This window comes from Gossypium hirsutum, chromosome A07 (genome assembly GCF_007990345.1).
Source record: "Gossypium hirsutum isolate 1008001.06 chromosome A07, Gossypium_hirsutum_v2.1, whole genome shotgun sequence".
NCBI lineage: Eukaryota > Viridiplantae > Streptophyta > Magnoliopsida > Malvales > Malvaceae > Gossypium > Gossypium hirsutum.
This window is the reverse complement of record NC_053430.1, coordinates 22,870,972-22,878,221: the sequence shown is the minus strand read 5'-3', so window position 1 is coordinate 22,878,221 and position 7,250 is coordinate 22,870,972. Positions and strand designations below refer to the sequence as shown.

Sequence of the window (7,250 nt, the reverse complement as noted above, 5' to 3'; positions counted from 1 at the left end):
TCTTCGTTCATTGTTGATTACTGCATCAACATCACCTGCCATTGTGTATCCGCCACTCTCCTGTCTGATGGTTGCAACGATGAGTCACCCGGGTAAAACTATAATGTACGCGGTGTTTGGGTCAGTATAGGCGTGTAATTATAAGGTGCCCAAAATCCTAGGTACGTTGGCATCGACATCTGCATCGATTGTTGCATGGGCATTTACACGGGTATCATCATCGATGCCGGTACATACGTTAGTATCTATCCCGACATGGGGTTCAGCATCGACATCAGCTGAGGTGTAGTATGCGGGACGTTAAAACTAACCACGTACGACAATGGTCCATAGTGTGGTTGTGCTTGTGAAAAAAATGCCGGTTAGGGAATTGAACGAGAATAAGGTGAGTGAATTGACTCAAATATTGTGTAGCCATAGGCGATGCTTCTTCTTTCGGAGCCGATGACGAGCCCATCGTGCATGTATCACCCCAAAAACTGGCATTTAAATTACTAAATGCTTCTTCTTCTTCACATTGGCCAACGAAATGTCCCAAAATAAAACGACGTTTAAATTACTAAATTCCTTCTCGAAATCCATTTACTTTTTATGATTAACAAAATTCAATAAAATCTTGTCTTACATTTTATAGATTGTGGTTTAATTTTCGTTAAACTAAACTAGACCAAAATGATACTTTCTAGAACAGTTTGCAACCATTTTAGACTAAGCGAATTATTATTCGAAGTTTCAAAACATTATTGCAATGAAAAAATCGTTATTTTGCTATGAATTGAAATTTGTATTAATAATACTTTAAAAACTTGTGAGCTATTAAAACAAGAGAGACTTAAAATCAATGTCTATATATAGAAACTCAATTTTGTTCAAATGAAAACCCATAGCTTTTCAAAAAGTCCAAGCCAAAACTTAACTACAGCTTATAAAATTTTCTCATAGTTCAAATGAAATTAGATTATCAAAACTTATGAAAACTTTATTTATTCAAACCAAAATGTGTCATTCCGAGAGTTCCGACTTCCCAAGTCTAATGCCTAATTACGAAAGCTCAGTGTGAGTCTAAACAAATGTGAACAAAAAAAGTAGTAATAAATAATCAAACAGACATGCAACAACTCAATCTGAACCATATTCGGAAATCACTTCAAAATAAAGCACACTAAGACATGAACATTTAACTAATATTAACAAATAGAATCATATACTAGCAAGAAATCAGACAGTCGTTTTCAAACCATATCGAAATAGAACATCACATTGTTCTTTCACAACCAAGTCAGAGTACAGAATGCAATCATGCTCAATGTAGCCCATACCAAAATGTCAACCTATCCAACCTTTATACATCATCTCTGTAAATTCCCAACACACACCAAATAAGGGTATACTAAACCCTTTCCAACCTCTACACACCATAATCGGGTTATGGTGGACCCATCCAACCAATTCACACCACGAAGAGGTCATTTGCCTTGTTATTGATATGCACTCACACTGTTGACGAATTTATAACGCAGTTTAACTACTGAATCAAACTTCATTCTCTTCAGAACAAATCCTTAAACACAAATGCAAATGCGTATGCAAATCCTACAAAGCAAATACATATATCGAATCAAATATTATCACATTTGATTATGAAATAACATAATCCATGAAATGCAATATTCTGATCAACACATCCAAACGTTTCCATATATCAGAATATTATGCACAATGTCATTTCATTAACTTAAGTATATAACCAAACCAAATTTGAGAATTTCATATATATACAAAATTATTCTAACAAAAACACGTATTATGAAGACCTACCACAACCAATATTCAAGTTCCAAACAATCCTATAGAGACTTTAACACGCAAAGGAACATTCAGTGATTGATAAACCATAAAAGTAACATGTTTTAATCCCATGCTTGACATGTTTTTGGATGATTTATTATGTAAATTACTGAATTTGATGCTCCTAATCCTTTAAATTTATGTTTCCATGCTTAGGTGAGCATAGGGAAGTGAAAGAAGCAAAAAAGGGGCCAAAATCGGACAAAAAGAGCTATTTTCAGGAACTACATGGCCTGGGCACTTCCACATGGCCTGAGCACACGCTCGTGTGAGCCACACAGGCTGGCCACAAGCCCATGTACCAGCCCGTGTCGATATCGCTCCCTGTTTCCCAAACACGCAGAAAAATCCAATTTTTAGGCTTTCTGAGCATTTTAAAGTCTATAAATACACACTAGAAGAGGACCTAAGAGGAGCACGCAGAGTAGAACGAAGAAATTACTCGAAGAATGTTGTCGTAATCAACTCAGAAGCAGATCTCCTTTAAGATTGAAGATCTCCATTCAAATTTCCTTCGAAGTTTTACTAGGTTTCTTATGTCTTGTTGTTATTCTAATTTTGAGATGTTTCCCTCCAGATTATGAACTAAACTCCCTAGGTACCTAGGGAAGATGAAACATATGATGGATCTTATTATTTGATTTTCTAAATTATATGATAAATACTTGATTCTTGTTCTCAATTATGTATGCTTATTTCTTGCTTTAATATTTTCAAGATATTAATTCAAGTGTGATATGCTTATTTTAGTGGAGCAAAAGTTCTTGTTTAAAAGTAGATCTGGCATAATTGACTGGAGTTGCATGCAATCTTAGAAATAGGACGATATAAATCTACCGGTTTAGAGTTAAATCTAATAGGGGAATCCATAGATCGAGTTAATGTGACAATAGGGGTTTTAATTAGAAAGAGATTTCAATTAATTAACCTAGAGTCAGTTGTTCTTACTCTCGAAAGAGATATTAGAGATATTAACATAATTTAGGGATTTCTAGAAATCAAGGCACAAGTGAATAAATCGTTTAATTTAGATTAAGAATAATAAGTGAAGTCTAGGTGGATTCTTTCCTGGGTATTGTCTATCTCATTAGTTTTCTTCAAATTGTTTCCCAATTCGCTCTCTGTTGCGTTCTTATTAATTAGTCTAGTTAATTAAAAACAATTCCTTCAATTTATCGGCTAGATAATAAAAAGATAGTAATTACTAGTACTTTTAGTCCTCGTGGATAAGATATTCTTGACTCACCATAGCTATACTACTATTCGATCGGTGTGCGTGCCTTTGTCGTGATTTTAGCTAGTTAAGTGACTCATCAAGTTTTTGGCGCCGTTACCGGGGACTAAAATATTAGGAACACTCAATTTTTATTAATTTAGCCCTTTTTATTTTTATTGCATTTTATTTATGTTTTTAATTTAATTTTTGTTTTCTAATTTTTATTTTGTTTGCTTCTAGGAGGTTCCTTTAGTTTATGACTAGGAGAAACCCGTCAGGACCTTTAGTATTCGATAGTGAGATTGAAAGTACAGCTCGTAGAAACCGTAGAGAAGCAAGACAGAGTTGAAAAAGTACAGTGGAAGAGCAAGAGGACGTTATTGTTATTGCTGAGGAGATGACTGAAAATCAGAATAATCAGCTACCTCCTGTGGTTGCCGCAAATCCTGTAAATTCAAATCTTGCTCCTCGTACTATGTACGATTATGCCAAGCCCACTCTAACTGGGGCTGAATCGAGTAACACGAGGCCTGCTATTGCTGTGAATAACTTTAAACTGAAGCCAAACACCATTTAGATGATTCAACAATTTGTTCAGTTTGATGGTTTGCAAGATGAAGATCCAAATACTCATTTGGCCAACTTTCTGGAATTCTACGACACTTTCAAGATTAATGGCATTTTTAATGATTCCATTCGGATACGGTTGTTTCCCTTCTCGTTGAGAAATAAAGCTAAACAGTGGTTGAACTCCCTACCAAGAGGTTCTATCACTACATGGGATCAAATGACTGTAAAGTTTTTATTGAAGTATTTTCCACCAGCTAAGACAGCTAAGTTGAGGAATAATATCTCTTTCTTCGTGCAAATGGATTTAGAAACCCTATATGATGCATGGGAGAGGTATAAGGATTTATTGAGAAGGTGCCCTCACCATAGCCTACCTCTATGGTTACAGATCCAAACCTTTTACAACTGTCTGAATCCTTCAACTAGGTAATTGATCAATGCAGCCATCGGTGGGAGTCTGAATAATAAAACAATTGAAGAGGCTTACAAGTTTATAGAGGAAATGTCACTTAATAATTATCAGTGGCAAGTCATGAGAACAAAGCCAATGAAAGCAGCAGGTGTTTTTAACGTAGATGCGGTCACCATATTATCGAATTAGGTAAAACTCTTAAGTAAGAAAATTGATGGTTTATATTGTTCTACGCTGGTACATCCGGTGATGTAATGCGATATGAATGGATAAGGGACGAAGAATCAGAATCCCGATCCTACAGCCCTAGCAAAAAGAACGAACAAATCAACTATATGAGTAATAATTTTAGACCTCAAAATAATTCCTATAATAACACTTATAATGCAGGTTGGATGAACCATCCCAATTTCACTTGGGGTGGTTAAGGAAACCAAAGACCATAACCCCCTCCAGGCTTCTAACAACAACCTTACCAGTAAGAGAAGAAGCCGAACCTTGAGGAGATGTTGATGAAGTTTATTTCGGTGTCAGAAACCCAATTCCAAAACACCAAAACTGCACATAAAAATCAACAAGCGTCGATTCAAGGGCTTGAGAACCAGATAGGTCAGCTTGCTAAATTGATTTTAGAAAGACCACAAGGTAGCTTACCTAGAAACACCGAAACTAACCCAAAAGAGCAGCTTCATGCAATTACTATTCGAGATGAAGAAGGGTTAGTTGAATCTGAACCAGAACCGAGGCAAGAAAGTGTGGTAACTAAAGGTAAGGTTGAGGTAAACCAAAAAGTGCAACAATCAGTCGGTAAGGAGTATAAGCCTCCTATACCATATCCTAACACGACAAAGAAAGACCACACAAACGAACAATTTGGTAAATTTCTTAAACTTTTGAAAAAGTTACATATTAACTTACTGTTTATTGAAGCTCTTTAACGGATGCCCAATTTAGTTAAATTTTTAAAGGAGCTTTAGGCAAACAAACGGAAGTTAGATGATTCGTTACATGTGGAGCTAAATGCAGTTTGCTCAGCCATTTTGCAAAATAAACTACCAAACAAATTGAAAGATCCAGGGAGTTTTACTATTCCTTGTTTAATTGGTAGTTTAAATGTTAATAATGCTTTGGTTGATTTAGGGGCGAGTATTAATGTCATGCCCTATAAAATGTTTAAGCAACTAGGTCTTAGGAAACCCAAATAAACTAGGATGAGTATTCAATTGGCAGATAGAACCATTAGATTTCCTAGGGGTATTGTTGAAGACGTTCTTGTCAAAATTGACAAATTTATATTCACAGTCGATTTTGTTGTCTTAGACATGGATGAGGATAGTGGCGTACCTTTAATTTTAGGTTGGCCCTTTTTAACAACTACTAGCACTATCATTGATGTTGGTATAGGTGAACTAATACTTCAAGGAGTGACATGATTACTCTTCAAGCTCGTGATTCTGCTAAGATATCTAGTGATCAATATGATTATATAAGTTCTATTAATGTGAGTAACCTTGTGGCTCAACCTTCTTTGCCGGAAATCCCTCGAAAAAACGTGGTAGAGCCACATTCCAGCTTATGCGACAAAAATAGAACAACACATGAAGAACGAATGCTACAAATCAATGAACTAGACGAATGGCAGAAACATGTCAAAGAGAGCCTGAGAATACATGATGCAGAACCGAAGCAACGACATGATGAGCATAAGGATGGAACAAACCACTTTAAGGTTAGGGCTAGGTATTGCTGGACAAAACGGACTGATAAACCATAACTTATACATATTTTTACCCCATGCTTAACACATTTTATGGATGATTTAATTGGGGAATTCGATGCTCCTAATGCTTTAATTTCAAGTTTTATACTTAGGAGAGCATAAAAGAATGAAAAGAACGAGAAACGGGCAAAAAATGGAGAAAATGGGCCAAAATAGGAAATCAACACGGCCTGGACCTGCCACACGGGCAGACCACATGACCGTGTCAATTTGGCAGGTTCGAGCACGGCCTGAAGTAATCGAACACGGGCGTGTTACAAGGGCGTGTCCCTGCCGAGCGCAAGTTGAGTCCAATTCGGAAAAGGCTAATTTTGAGGGCTCTTAGGCATTCCAAAGCCTATAAATACACCCTAGAGGAGGAAGAAAAAGAGACACAGAATAGGGAGTAAGGAATTACTCCAAAGAAGCCGATTGATCCATCTCAGAAGCCGGATTCACTATCAAGACTGAAGATCTCCCTTCAATTTCCCTTTAGGAGTTTTGGGTTTTCTTTATGTTTTGTATTCTTTATTATTCTGAGATGTTTTCTTACTTAGTTATGAACTAAAACCCCTAAATACCTAAGGGGAATGAAACCTAAGATGAATCTTGTTATTATTTTCTGAATCGTATGATAAATATTTAACTTGTTCTTAATTATGTGTTTTTAATTCTTGTTTTGATATCCTAGGATACTGATTTAAGAAAAACTCTTATTCAGAGGAGGAATAAACCCTGTCTAAGAGTACATTTGCCATAATTAAGCGGAGTTGATTGCGCGCCTAGACATAGGGTGACAAGATTTTACCGGATTAGGGTGAAACCTAATAAGGGGATCCATAGATTGAGTTAATACAACCTTATGGTGTTAATTAGAGAAAAGTCTCAATTATTCAATCTAGGGATTAGATGTTATTAGTCTTGAATAGGGATAATAACATAACTTAGGGATCTCTACGGAACAAGTTGAATGAATAAATTGTCCAATTCAGAGCCATAATAACAAGTAAAGTCTAGGTGGATTTTTCCTTAGGTATTGTCTTAAGTCAATCGATTTTCCCCAAAAGCAATTCCCTAATTCCATTCTCTGTGAGTTCTTAGTTTAGATAATTAGTTAGTTAAAACAAAACCTTTTTATTCTTAGGCTAGATAATAAGAAGACAGTCATTACTAGTACTTTTAGTTCTTTTGGGTTCGACAATCCGATCTTGCTAGAACTATACTACTATTCGATAGGTACGCTTGCCTACATCGCGATAATAGTTAGTGTCAAGAACGATTAATTATAAATATTTAAAACCTATCACGAAATTACGCAATCAAGTTTTTGAAGCCGTTGTCGGAGAACTAAGATATTAGGAACGCTTAATTTTTATTACTTTAGCCATTTATTTTTCTCGCAATTTAATTTATTTTAATTTTTATTCTTTCTCTTAGCAAGTTTT

At 35.7% G+C, this 7,250-nt stretch overlaps 1 non-coding gene across 1 annotated transcript; it reads right to left on the bottom strand.

The window, feature by feature from the left end:
• Positions 1-3,899: 3,899 nt before the first annotated feature.
• Positions 3,900-4,006, bottom strand: LOC121203791 (small nucleolar RNA R71). Its single transcript, XR_005898728.1, has one exon. It is a non-coding gene; the product is annotated as a small nucleolar RNA R71 (small nucleolar RNA).
• Positions 4,007-7,250: the final 3,244 nt, after the last annotated feature.